Raw genomic sequence first — 15,014 nt, 5'->3', positions numbered from 1 at the left:
GGTCTTTGCCCAGTCGGTCCAGTAGTATACCGAACATGACACCTTCACAAAGGTTATGCAGGACTGACTCAACACGTCATCCACTCATACATTCAAAGCATCGCTGAACCTAGAACTAATGCATTGTTTCGATAATTAACCGCTCCCGCCTTTGGTACGCAGGTAGAGCTATTGTCCGGGCATCAACGCGACGTTCTGGGGGTTGATTATTCTATGTATTTTAGATACCTCAGAGGCCTGTTGACCCTATCCATAGTAGGGCAGTGTGTTTCAACTGGGAGAATCCTACTAGGCCCATATTCGGATGCATCCTCTACTTGCAGTAGTTGGGTTCAATCCTTAGATCTTAAGGATAACCACGACCCCAAAACCCATGAGTGACTGAGGCCATCGTGGACTCTATCAGGTCCAAAGTAAAATACATGTCACTCAAGGCTGTACCATCACTGTCATTCCACAGTGAGCATAATTCCTGAAGGGGTCTGCCAGTCTTACAATTACTTGGACAGAATCTGCATGCCATTTAGGCAGCCCGTGCTTTCAGCACTACGGGAGTATGTACCCGACCCCATTCAGTCTTCCCCAACACAGTCATTACTGAGGGGGTACCCCTAACACGATCTTCAACCGCGGGGTATGTGCGACCTTAAGTCTTATTCATATGCATGCAGAACACCGCTCTTTGGCACTTCGGCCACCACGAGCATCACACCTCTTTGGGTGGAAACAACACACTCTGGCTCTTCGGCCCTTACGAGTCTGGTTGTGTAACCGTTCTCAATGAGCATGCATATGACTCGATCTAAATAGATCGGCTACTCGGCGTATTTTTACGCAACGAGTCCAAACCTAGCCAAGGCGCAACCTCTACTCCGGCTCAGCGGCCCTTACGAGCAAGGTGCCCTTGCAGGCACAAGGATACGAGCCGATCTGGCATCGTTCCATCGACGGACATCATTATGCCGTTCCATTGGTTCCGGCAGCTCTTCTGCCAACCATTTCGTCAGCACCTCCCCTGCTCTACCGGCAGTGGTGCGACTGACCCTTCTACGTTGTAGAGGGCAAACCATGAACTGGGTAGCACTCTGCTATATGTCAGAGTATCCTGCTACGTTCTTTCTGAGCTATTCATAGCTTCTTCAGAAATTTCAGCAGCACTTCCTCTCTTTTACGGAGAAAGCGTGCGTTTCTTTTTATCCATTTCAGCGGCATCTCCCCTCTTTGGTAGGAAATTGCCACGCTTAATTCGGGAAATGGATGCGCACCGTTGTGCGTACTTTGCATCCATCAAGGTTGCAGGAACCCTTGGCCATAGCCAGGCCATACGAAATTGACTTAGTCATTACGTAAAGAGCATTTTGCTAAAAACCGAAGCCTTTCCAATAGGGGCTTCATTCGTCAAGCAGAATCTTGAACGAGGAGCGGTCAAGGAATCGCATGGGCGATTTGGAGTTTGATCTCCATTTGAACGCTCATTTATGCGCTATATATGTAGTATAAGCAGAAGCCTGTGCTTTATACAGCGGCGGCGTAAAGAAATGCATATACTATTGTTCAGGGTGTGTAACTGAACGAAATATTCTACATATATAACAAAGCAGAAGCCTTGGCATCGTTCGACGCGACGGCGTAAGTAAAGACATTGCAGAAAGCAGGAGCCTTGGCATCGTTCGACGCGACGGCGTAAGTAAATGCATAATCGGAAGTGCAGAAAACAGGGAGCCTTCGCATCATACGACGCGACGGCAAAGGTAAATTACATAGCCTGTGCGATATAAGACGCGTCGGCAGAATCAGCAGATATACACCTAGATCCGCATCCAACGATAGTTACGAGGCGAGCGGGTGAACACCGAAGTGTCCTAAAGGGCTCAACCAAGAACTAAAGCGAGATACCATTTTGAAGAACGCATATACTGCGTGTTTGAACATAGATATATCCGACGATAGTTACGAGACGAGCGGGTGAACACCGAAGTGTCCAAAAAGGGCTCAATCAAGAACTAAAGCAAGATACTACTTCAGAAAGTATATTCTATATACAAACAGTCAAATACTTGAGAGATATGGATCAACGAAGCGAACTTACTTCAAATCGTGGAAGAAACGGCTCCGGGTTGCTTCTTGGGCTTCGAGCCTTCCTTCGAGAGGTCAGACTAAGTCAGATGAAGCTGACTTAGTTGAGAAAGAGGTAGAGCAGGTCAAGCTACTCAACCTAAGTGGTTTGAACCTAACAGGGTTCAATCCAAGTCAACTGGGTTCAGCAGGTTCGAACTCAGCTCAAGTAGGCTAAGTCTGGGTTCAGAAACCCAAACCGGAATTAGGACTAAAAAGGACTTTGACTTTGACTTTAAACCCAACTAGGTTCAAGTCAAGTCAACTGGGTTTGGACCAGGTCAAGTGGGTTCAGACCCAGGTCAGGTGGGTTAGGACCAGGTCAGGCAGGCTCAGGCTAAGTCAGGCAGGCTCAGACCAGGTCAGGTGGGCTCAGGTGGGCTAGGCTAGGTAGGGGAGGTTTAGGAGAGAGAGAGAGAGGCAAGAGAGAGAGGGGGGGTCGATTTTTATGAGAAGAGAGAGAGTGGGGAGGGCTATTTATAGCCCAAACCCACCTCCTCTTGGGTTTTTCCATGCCCAAACTACCCCCTTGGCTTCTTTTTAATTCCAAGAGGTTCCTTGGTGTGGGGCCCACTTGGATATTCCATGGGATATTTTTGTGGGTCCCACCAGATATTTTCTGAGGAATATTTCTGTGGGTCCCACCAATATTTCCGTGGGTCCCGCAAGAATTTCGGGTTTCCGGCGATTTTTTCCGAAAAATTCTGAGTACGCCATTTTCTTCGTATTGACGTAACTAAGAAAGTTGGCTCGTACGAATCTATTGATTTCGTTTAGTTAGGAAGTTATGGCTTCCCGAGTGTTTGAGCATATATTCGCGATTCGACGAATATCCTAAGTATAACTGGCTCGCAGGAATTGATTCGTTTCGCATTCTGAGAAGAAATGCTATTTTTACCGGTAAATGCCTCATGAATTGTATTCAGATATTTTCTGAAAAATTGCGGGTCTTACAGCTAGCGTGGTGGCTATTATTATAAGCAAATTCAGCCAACACTAGGTGGGAATCCCAATCACCTTTCCATTCTAGCATACAGGCTCTTAGCATATCTTCGAGAGTCTGTATGGTTCGTTCTGATTGCCCATCTGTTTGGGGATGGAATGCTGTACTGAACTTGAGTTTCGTCCCCAGGGCTCTCTGAAGCTGCTCCCAAAAGTGAGAGGTGAACTTCGGGTCACGATCGGATATGATCGAAATCGGCACTCCATGAAGTCTAACGATTTCCCGAATGTAGATCTCCGCCAATCGTTCAGTTGAGTATCGAGTGTTGATTGGCAGGAAGTGAGCAGACTTGGTGAGTCTGTCTACGATCACCCATATTGAGTCATGTTGTCTCTTGGACCGAGGCAGTCCAACGATGAAATCCATCGTAATGCCCTCCCATTTCCATTCTGGAATCTCGATCCGTTGCATTTTTCCACCAGGTCGTTGATGCTCGATTTTTACTTGCTGGCAGATTAAACACCTTGAGACAAATGTAGCCACATCACGTTTCATACCCCTCCACTAGTACTTTCTCTGTAAGTCCCGAAACATTTTTGTACCTCTAGGGTGAATGGTGTACTTGCTGTTATGAGCCTCCTGGAGTACTTCCTGTCTTAGCTCAGGGTTATTTGGAACCCAAATTCTTTCTTCCATCCATATTCCTCCATCCTCTTTTAAATGGAAGAAAGTGTCATCTTTTGCAGCACGAGCTTTTAATTCCAAGTACTGGGGGTCCTTGAACTATTCGGCTATAATGCGATCGAGGATCTCGATATGGATTGTCAGGCATGACAATCGAATCTTTCCTGGGTCAGCCAGGAATGGCTTCCAACTAACAAAATCCTCCATCAGCTTCCATTGTCCGGTGAGGCTGGCCAGAGTGCCAACAGTCTTGCGACTAAGGGCATCTGCTACAACATTCGCTTTTCCAGGGTGATAGGAAAGCGTGAATTCATAGTCTTTGAGGAATTTCAGCCATCGCCGTTGCCGCATATTGAGTTCTTTTTGAGAAAAGAGGTATTTTAGGCTTTTATGGTCCGACATGACCTCGAATTTCTCTCCATATAGGTAGTGTCGCCAGATTTTAAGCGCGAACACTACCGGCAAGCTCAAGATCGTGGGTTGGATAGTTTTTCTCATGAATTCTTAACTGACGGGATGCATAGGCGATTACTTTGCCATGCTGCATCAATACACAACCCAGACCTGTTCCCGAGGCATCGGTATAAGCAACGAAGCCTCCCTGACCAGAAGGTAAGGTAAGGACAGGGGCAGTGGTAAGCCTCTGTTTGAGAACCTCAAAGCATTTCTTACACTGGTCAGTCCATTCAAACTTGACTCCCTTTTTCAGTAATTTCGTCATTGGTACGGCGATTCGGAAGAAGTCCTGTATGAACTTCCGATAATATCTGGCAAGTCCAAGGAAGCTGCGGACCTCAGTGATATTTTCTGGCTGCTTCCAGTCTATCACAGCTTCGACCTTCGCAGGATCTACTGCGATTCCATCTTTTGAGATCACATGGCCAAGGAACATTACTTTGTCTAGCCAGAATTCACATTTTGAAAACTTGGCATATAACTGATTATCTTGAAGGGTTTTCAAGACGATTCTCAAGTGCTCCTTGTGTTGTTCCTCATTCTCTGAATACACGAGAATGTCATCAATGAAAACGATGACAAAAGTGTCTAAGTATGGCTTGAACACTCGGTTCATGAGGTCCATAAAGACAGCAGGCGCATTAGTAAGTCCGAAGGGCATTACTACGAACTCATAATGGCCATATCTCGTTCTGAAGGCAGTCTTAGGTATATCCTCCTCCTTAACTCTGAGCTGATGGTATCCAGACCTGAGGTCGATCTTGGAGAACACTCTCGCTGTTCTGAGTTGATCGAATAAGTCCTCAATCCGAGGCAACGGGTACTTATTTTTAATGGTTGCCTGGTTAAGCATCCGATAATCGATGCATAACCGAAGGGATCCATCCTTCTTCTTTACAAATAGTACTGGGGCTCCCCATGGTGACATACTTGGTCGGATGAACCCTTGTTCCATCAGTTCTTCCAACTGACATTTCAACTCACTGAGTTCAGCTGGTGCCATACGATAAAGGGCTTTGGATATCGGCGCTGTTCCAGGTAAGGATTGAATTCCAAATTCAACCTTACGAAGTGGCGGAAGTTCTGGCAATTCCTCATGAAACAGATCGGGAAACTCCCGCACTACTTCCAAACTCTCAAGGGGTTGGTCGTTGGATTTTTCCACTGAGAGACTCAACAGGAAGGCCACACAACCCTTCCTAAGGTATTTTTGTACCTTAAGTGCTGATATGAGCCTTTTTTGTGGAACTGGTTTGGATAACCGGTATTCCATCTTAGGTAATCCGGGTCGAGATAGAATCACTCCGCCCTCGCGGCACAGAATCTTGGCATTATTCTGAGCCAACCAATTCATTCCCAGAATGACATCATACTGTATCATATCGATCAGGATGGCGTCAGTAGGCAAGTGTTGCCCTGCTATCTCAATATCCAAATTTTTCACACACCGGATACATTTGGTGCGTGAACCCAACGGGTTATATACTTCGATCATTTTATCAATCGGTTGCACCGAGGCGTGGAGTTGTTCGGTGAAATCGTCAGAGATAAACGTATGAGTAGCACCACAATCAAACAAGACGTAAGCTGCATGTCCATTAACAGGTACGGTGCCTTCAATGAGGTCACCGGTTTCGACTTGTTCAGTCGTTACAGCGTATACATGACCTGCAGCAGGCCTTTGTTCTACTCTAGGTGGGGGTCGTTGGACTAGTGTTCGTTGTGGTACTTGTTGAGAGGGTCCGGCAGATCCGACATTCCTCCTTTGCTCATCAGCAAGCTTCTTCCTGCACTGTCTTGCAATGTGGCCCATTTTGCCACAGTAGAAGCATCCACCTGTGTCACGTGGACATGGTCCTCTTGCGTGATTAACATGGCATTTTGGGCAGTTTGGGTTGGACTGCAGGTTGTTTGGAGCCATGTTCTGCCTTGGCCTTACAACTTGTTGAGTGTTGTTCCCACCTTGGAACCTTTTCTTCTGAAAGGGTTGTCGTGAACCCTGGCCACTTGGAAACATTCTCTTCTTGCTCCCACCATCAACTATGAGCCTTTTTGCTATGATCACTTTTGATCGCTCCCAATCCACTTGTATTTTTGAAGCTGCTGCCACAGCCGTTTGAAATGTTTGGGGCATGCTGGAGATAACCCGTGACCTTAGCCCTTCTCGCAGTCCATTGATGTACTTGTCGGCCCTTTCTTGGTCGGTCTCAAATAACCGGAAGCAGTACCGTTCAAGATTTTGAAATTTGGTGGTATAGTCAATCAGATTCATGCCACCCTGCTCCAATTCCAGAAACTCCATCTTCTTCTTGTTTCTGGAGTGTAATGGAAAGTAATTATCCATGAAAGCTCTCTGGAAGTCAGTCCAAGGAATGACTTCAACTTCCGAGAACTGGATAATCTTAGTGGTATCCCACCACTTCCGTGCGTTGTCTTTCAGCCTATACGTGCCAAAGTTGGTCTTCTTTTCTTCTGGTACTCCCAGCACCAGGAAGGCACGTTCGGTCTCTTCGACCCAACTTTCTGCCAGTTCAGGATCGGCTCTACCGGCGAAGACTGGTGGATCGAGCTTGAGGAATTTTTCATAGGTTATTCCACCAAGGTTTTCGCTTCGAGGTGCGACTGGTTCTGGCCTTGTTTCTCGAATGGCAGTAACCAAATTGTTGAGTATTTCCAGCAGAAATCCTTGAGTATGGGACTCCTCGCTTGGTATGGTTCTCCTCGTCGTAGGAGCCATTTATCTACCACATACAAACAACGTGTTTTAGTTTCACAATGTATATATCGAAGCAAAGTTTTATTTACTTAATATACATCACGTTTACACAAGCATCGCCTTAAACAAAACATCATGCCGCACTGGCAGACTTTTAGGCGTTGAGAAACTAGGTACATGAGTCTATTGACTCCAAAACACTACCAGTCTCTTCTAGGAACTGGATTTCTTTCTTGACCCAAACAACCCGAAGTATCGTTTACTTCCACATTGCCTTGGTGCAGGCACAACTAGCTTTGGCTTGGGCGGCACTTCCGCACTCTCAAGCGACTCTTGTGGATAGATCAGTGATGCCGGTCCACTTGCCCATTCAGTGGCATCATGGCTCGGAGAATCCGAGACCATAACGGGATGATATAGGTTGTATCCCTCTTCCTGGCCATTCAGACTCGGCGTTGGTGTAGCCGCTCTGTTCCCCCATATAATAGTACTTTGATTCGAGGAATCTGAAATCATAATGGGATTATAGAAGGAGTTGTTGCATCCCTCCTCCCAACTGTGCAAGCTAGGCATACATGATGCCTGTTGATAGCCTTGCGATTGACCAAATCCCTCAAGGAAGTTCAAGTCAAATCCTACCAGAGACGGTAGTTCATCAGAAGTTGCTGGAGTACGGCTACTCCTTCTACTGGAGTAATGTGGCCCACTAACATGCGAGGTCTCATCCCTAAGACCAAGCGATCCCCGCCGACCCATATCGGCGGTATGCTTCATTTGGCATTCGTTGACGGAATGCCCTTCTTCGCCACAATACTGGCAGTCTTGGACTTCATATGGGCATACCCACTCATCGTGCATGATCCCGCAACGATAGCAGTATCCTCGGGAGTCGTGAGTTGCCATCTATACAAAGATGCACCCAGATCAGAATAAGAAGTACAAAATATACTTACAGTGCGATATGGTGGACAAGACGGATCTCGAACCAGGTTTCTCAGACTCTTGCTCTGATACCAATTCTGTAACGCCCCGGATTTCCAAAACAAAGCTAAGTTAAAATTTTTCATGAATTTCTTTTTTTTTTTGCAGCGGAACTTACAAAAGCTTTTAGCAGCGGAATCAGACGATAATGAGTCGTCAGTTTTAGAAAACTCCGAGCACGTTGCAGGTATGTGGCCAAGCAACTCATTGACCACCAAAGTGTTCCATTTTATCTAAAACCACATGTTTATTACAACACTACTGCTTAGAAAAAGCAGTGTAGGTTCAATAAAAAGGAAGCAGTACAACTCTGTCTAGAGAAACCCTGGAACTCGATGCCGCCTTGCTCCGCATATCGCCACGCAGGTTCAACACCTGAAATCCCCATTAAATGGGGTCAGAACCACTGATGGTCTGGTAAGTAGGCAAACACCTATCTATTCAACTCAAGTAAATGCATAGACCACTCAGGGTCGCAGTTCGTAATACGACGCTCAAGCCTCCATGACTTAGCGTATATCGCAAAAGCCTCATCAAGGCTATGAGTTGAACATCCATGCAAGTCGTCATGACTTCGCATAAGCCTCTTCAGGGCTGTGAGTTAGAATAACCTCTTAAGTCTCTACGACTTAGCCTTGACTTCCTCAGAGTCACGAATGGATGTCTAGCTCAAGCCTTTATGCTTGGCACATCCGTATCCTACGAATCTAAGGACAGCTCTCCGAGCTTCACTTAGTCGTACGGATATCAATGGGGTTCTTTCCCAATCGGTCCAGTAGTATACCGACCATGACACCTTCACAAAGGTTATGCAGGACTGACTCAACAACGTCATCCACTCATACATTCAAAGTAGCGATGTACCTAAGCTAATGCTTTGTTTCGATAATTGCACCTCCCCCTGGGCTTAGGGGACTCATATCTGGGCGACAACGCGACGATCTGGGGGTTGATTATTCTATGTATTTTAGATACCCTAGAGGCCTGTTGACCCCATCCCCCTAGTAGGACGGTACAGCATACCGGAAGAGATCCTTACTAGGTATCCGAATGCATTCTGCTACTACAGTAGTTGGGTTCAATCCTTAGATATTTAAGGATAACCACGACCTCCATACCTCTGAGTGACGAAGGCCATCAATGAACTCTATCAGGTTCGGGTGAAATATATGTCACTCAAGGCTGCGCCATCACCGTCTTCCTCGGTGAGAAATTCTGAAAGGGGCCTGCCGGTCTTACAATTACTTGACGAACATTGCATGCCTATAGGGCAGCCTTTGAGAAGTATGTACCCGACCCCAATCAACCACACGGTTTTCACCGTGGAACAAAGGTTTTATTCATATGCATGCTTAACTCTGCTCTCGGCACTTCGGCCTTGACGAGCACTTCACCTCTTTCGGTGGAAACAACTCACTCCGGCTCAGCGGCCCTTACGAGTCTGGTTGTCTGATAATTCTCAATGAGCATTCACATGACTCGATCTCTACGGATCGGCTACTCGGCGTATTTTTACGCAACGAGCTCAAGACCTTGTCAAGGCGCTACCACTACTTTGGCGCAACGGCTCTTACAAGTATGATGCCTTTGCAGGTGTCAGGGAGACGAGTCATTCTGACATCGTTCCAACAAAGGACATCATTGTGTCACTTAACTGGTTTTGTGTAAGACCCACATTTTTTCAGAAAATATCTGAATAAAATTCATGAGGCATTTACCGGTAAAAATAGCATTTCTTCTCAGAATGCAAAACGAATCAATTCCTGCGAGCCAGCTATACTTAGGATATTCGTCGAATCGCGAATATATGCTCAAACACTCGGGAAACCATAACTTCCTAACTAAACGAAATCAATAGATTCGTACGAGCCAACTTTCTTAGTTACGTCAATACGAAGAAAATGGCGTACTCAGAATTTTTCGAAAAAAATCGCCGGAAACCCGAAATTCTTGCGGGACCCACGGAAATATTGGTGGGACCCACAGAAATATTCCTCAGAAAATATCTGGTGGGACCCACAAAAATATCCCATGGAATATCCAAGTGGGCCCCACACCAAGGAACCTCTTGGAATTAAAAAGAAGCCAAGGGGGTAGTTTCGGCATGGAAAAACCCAAGAGGAGGTGGGCTTGGGCTATAAATAGCCCTCCCCACTCTCTCTCTTCTCATAAAAAATCGACCCCCCCTCTCTCTCTTGCCTTCTCTCTCTCTCCTAAACCTCCCCTACCTAGCCTAGCCCACCTGAGCCCACCTGACCTGGTCTGAGCCTGCCTGACTTAGCCTGAGCCTGCCTGACCTGGTCCTAACCCACCTGACCTGGGTCTGAACCCACTTGACCTGGTCCAAACCCAGTTGACTTGACTTGAACCTAATTAGGTTTAAAGTCAAAGTCAAAGTCCTTTTTAGTCCTAATTCCGGTTTGGGTTTCTGAACCCAGACTTAGCCTACTTGAGCTGAGTTCGAACCTGCTGAACCCAGTTGACTTGGATTGAACCCTGTTAGGTTCAAACCACTTAGGTTGAGTAGCTTGACCTGCTCTACCTCTTTCTCAACTAAGTCAGCTTCATCTGACTTAGTCTGACCTCTCGAAGGAAGGCTCGAAGCCAAAGAAGCAACCCGGAGCCGTTTCTTCCACGATTTGAAGTAAGTTCGCTTCGTTGATCCATCTCTCTCAAGTATTTGATTGTTTGTATATAGAATATACTTTCTGAAGTAGTATCTTGCTTTAGTTCTTGGTTGAGCCCTCTAGGACGCTTCGGTGTTCACGCGCTCGCCTCGTAACTATCGTCGGATATATATGTTCGAATGCGCAGTATATGCGTTCTTCAAAAATAGTATCTCACCCTAGTTCTTGGTTGAGCCCTCTAGGACACTTCGGTGTTCACTCGCTCGCCTCGTAACTATCATTGGATACAGATCTAGGTGTATATCTGCTGATTCTGCCGACGCGTCTTATATCGCACAGGCTATGTAATTTACCTTTGCCGTCGCGTCGTATGATGCCAAGGCTCCCTGTTTTCTGCACTTCCGATTATGCATTTACTTACGCCGTCGCGTCGAACGATGCCAAGGCTCCTGCTTTCTGCAATGTCTTTACTTACGCCGTCGCGTCGAACGATGCCAAGGCTTCTGCTTTGTTATATATGTAGAATATTTCGTTCAGTTACACACCCTGAACAATAGTATATGCATTTCTTTACGCCGCCGCTGTATAAAGCACAGGCTTCTGCTTATACTACATATATAGCGCATAAATGAGCGTTCAAATGGAGATCAAACTCCAAATCGCCCATGCGATTCCTTGACCGCTCCTCGTTCAAGATTCTGCTTGATGAATGAAGCCCCTATTGGAAAGGCTTTGGTTTTTTGGCAAAATGCTCTTTACGTAATGACTAAGCCAATTTCGTATGGCCTGGCTATGGCCAAGGGTTCCTGCAACCTTGATGGATGCAAAGTACGCACAACGGTGCGCATCCATTTCCCGAATTAAGCGTGGCGATTTCCTACCAAAGAGGGGAGATGCCGCTGAAATGGATAAAAGAAACGCACGCTTTCTCCGTAAAAAAGAGGAAGTGCTGCTGAAATTTCTGAAGAAGCTATGAATAGCTCAGAAAGAACGTAGCAGGATACTCTGACATATAGCAGAGTGCTACCTAGTTCATGGTTTGCCCTCTACAACGTAGAAGGGTTTGTCGCACCACTGCCAGTAGAGCAGGGGAGGTGCTGACGAAATGGTTGGCAGAAGAGCTGCCGGAACCAATGGAACGGCATAATGATGTCCGTTGATGGAACGATGCCAGATCGGCTCGTATCCTTGTGCCTGCAAGGGCACCTTGCTCGTAAGGGCCGCTGAGCCGGAGTAGAGGTTGCGCCTTGGCTAGGTTTGGACTCGTTGCGTAAAAATACGCCGAGTAGCCGATCTATTTAGATCGAGTCATATGCATGCTCATTGAGAACGGTTACACAACCAGACTCGTAAGGGCCGAAGAGCCAGAGTGTGTTGTTTCCACCCAAAGAGGTGTGATGCTCGTGGTGGCCGAAGTGCCAAAGAGCGGTGTTCTGCATGCATATGAATAAGACTTAAGGTCGCACATACCCCGCGGTTGAAAATCGTGTTAGGGGTACCCCCTCAGTAATGACTGTGTTGGGGAAGACTGAATGGGGTCGGGTACATACTCCCGTAGTGCTGAAAGCACGGGCTGCCTAAATGGCATGCAGATTCTGTCCAAGTAATTGTAAGACTGGCAGACCCCTTCAGGAATTATGCTCACTGTGGAATGACAGTGATGGTACAGCCTTGAGTGACATGTATTTTACTTTGGACCTGATAGAGTCCACGATGGCCTCAGTCACTCATGGGTTTTGGGGTCGTGGTTATCCTTAAGATCTAAGGATTGAACCCAACTACTGCAAGTAGAGGATGCATCCGAATATGGGCCTAGTAGGATTCTCCCAGTTGAAACACACTGCCCTACTATGGATAGGGTCAACAGGCCTCTGGGGTATCTAAAATACATAGAATAATCAACCCCCAGAACGTCGCGTTGATGCCCGGACAATAGCTCTACCTGCGTACCAAAGGCGGGAGCGGTTAATTATCAAACAATGCATTAGTTCTAGGTACAGCGATGTTTTGAATGTATGAGTGGATGACGTGTTGAGTCAGTCCTGCATAACCTTTGTGAAGGTGTCATGTTCGGTATACTACTGGACCGACTGGGCAAAGACCCGTGTTGTATCCGCACGACTAAGCGAAGCTCGAGGAGTTGTCCTTAGATGCGTGGGATACGGATGTGCCAAGTATGAAGACTTGAGCTAGACATCACTTTGAGACCCGAAAGAGGTCATGGCTAAGTCGTGGAGACTTATGCGACTATTCAAATCACAGCCCGGAAAAGGCTTGCTCTAAGTCATGAAGACTCGAGCGGATGTTCAACTCATAGCCCTGAGGAGGCTCTTGCGATATACGCTAAGTCTTGGAGGCTTGAGCGTCGTTATTGCGCATTGCGACCCTGAGTGGTCATTATTGTATTTGAGTTGAATGGATGTATGACTGCATACTTACCAGACCATCAGTGGTTCTGACCCCGTTTTATGGGGATTTCAGGTGTTGGACCTGCGTGGCGATATACGGAGCAAGGCGGCATCAAGTTCCAGGGTTTCTCTAGACAGAGTTGTACTGCTTCCTTTTATTGAACCTATACTGCTTTTCTAAGCAGTAGTGTTGTAATAAACATATGTTTTCGATAAAATGGAACACTTTGGTGGTCAATGAGTTGCTTGGCCACATACCTGCAACGTGCTTGGAGTTTTCTAAAACTGACGACTCATTATCGTCTGATTCCGCTGCTAAAAGCTTTTCTAAGTTCCGCTGCAAAAGAAAAAAAAAAAAAAGAAATTCATGAAAATTTTAACTTAGCTTTGTTTTGGAAATCCGGGGCGTTACAGAATTGGTATCAAAGCATGAGTCTGAGAAACCTGGTTCAAGATCCGTCATGGTACCGATATCGCACTGTAAGTATATGTTTTTTTTCTTTTGTTCTGATCTGGGTGCATCTTTGTATAGATGGCAACTCATGACTCGCGTGGATATTGCTATCGCTGCAAGGTCATGCACGATGAGTGGATATGCCCGTATGAAGTCCAAGACTGCCAATATTGTGGCGAAGATGGGCATTCCGCCAACGAATGCCAAAGGAAATATACCGCCGATATGGGTCGGCGGGCTTCAAAGGGTCTCAGGGATGAGACTTCGCGTGTCAGTGGACCGCATCACTCTAGTGTTGGGAGCAACCATACCCCAACATCTTTTGATGAATTACCAAGGCTGAGGGATTTTGATTTGAACTTCCCTGCGGAGGTCTATCACTCGCCAAGCTACCATCCGGCACCACATATGCCGAGCTTAAATGGCAGGAACAAAAGAGGGGATTCTTTCTGTTCGCCAATCATTATTCCAGACTCCCAGAGTCTTGATCTTGCTGACTGGGAAAGTGGACTGGAGTCTCTCATATATCCCCAGTATTCGCTTGCTAGTGCGGAAGTGCCGCCCAAGCCAAAGCTAGTAGTGCCTGCACCAAGGCCATGTGGCAATAGATGGACCTTTTGGAGTTCGTCTTCATCAAAGAAATCCAAGTCTTAAAGAGACTGGTGATGTTTTGGAGTCAATAGACTCATGTATATAGTTTCTCAACGCCTAAAGTCTGCCAGTGCGGCATGACGTTTTGTTTAAGGCGATGCTTGTGTAAATGTGATGTATATTAAGTAAATAAAGCTTTTACTTCCTCATATACATCGAGAAACTAAAAACAAGTGCTTGTGTGTGCATAGATAAATGGCTCCTACGACGAGGAGAACCATACCAAGCGAGGAGTCTCATACGCAAGGATTCCTGTTGGAGACACTCAACAACCTGGTTACCGCTATCCGTGAAACAAGGCCAGAACCAGTCGCACCACGAAACGAGCACCTGGGAGGAGTGACTTATGAGAAGTTCCTCAAGCTTGACCCGCCAGTTTTCATTGGCAGAGCCGATCCTGAGCTCGCGGAGAATTGGATCGAAGAGACAGAACGTGCCTTCTTAGTACTGGGAGTACCAGAGGAAAAGAAGACCAACTTTGGCACGTATCGATTAAAAGACAATGCACGGAAGTGGTGGGATACCACTAAACTTATCCAGTTCTCACAAGTCGAAGTCATTCCTTAGACTGACTTTCGGAGGACTTTTATGGATAACTACTTCCCGTTGCATTCCAGAAACAAGAAAAAGATGGAGTTTCTGGAGTTGGAACAAGGCGGTATGAGTCTAATGGACTATACCACCAAATTTCAGAATCTAGAGCGCTACTGCTCTCGATTGTTCGAAACAGACCAAGAAAGGGCCGACAAATATGTGAATGGTCTGCGCGAAGGGCTGCGATCTCGAGTGATAACAAGCATGCCTTCGACCTTTCAGGCTGCGGTAGCAGCAGCTTCAAAAATCCAAGAGGACTGGGCACGATCTAAAGTGATCGTAGCAAAGAAGCCCATAGTGAATGGTGGGAATCGTAAAAGGACATTCCCAAGTGGCCAGGGTTCACGACAACCCTTTCAAAAGAAGAAGTTTCAAGGAGGGAACA

Source organism: Nuphar pumila, chromosome 12 (assembly GCF_984573655.1).
Source record: "Nuphar pumila chromosome 12, dmNupPumi1.hap1.1, whole genome shotgun sequence".
In the NCBI taxonomy this organism is placed as follows: Eukaryota; Viridiplantae; Streptophyta; class Magnoliopsida; order Nymphaeales; family Nymphaeaceae; genus Nuphar; species Nuphar pumila.
Note: the sequence above shows the minus strand (reverse complement) of the source record.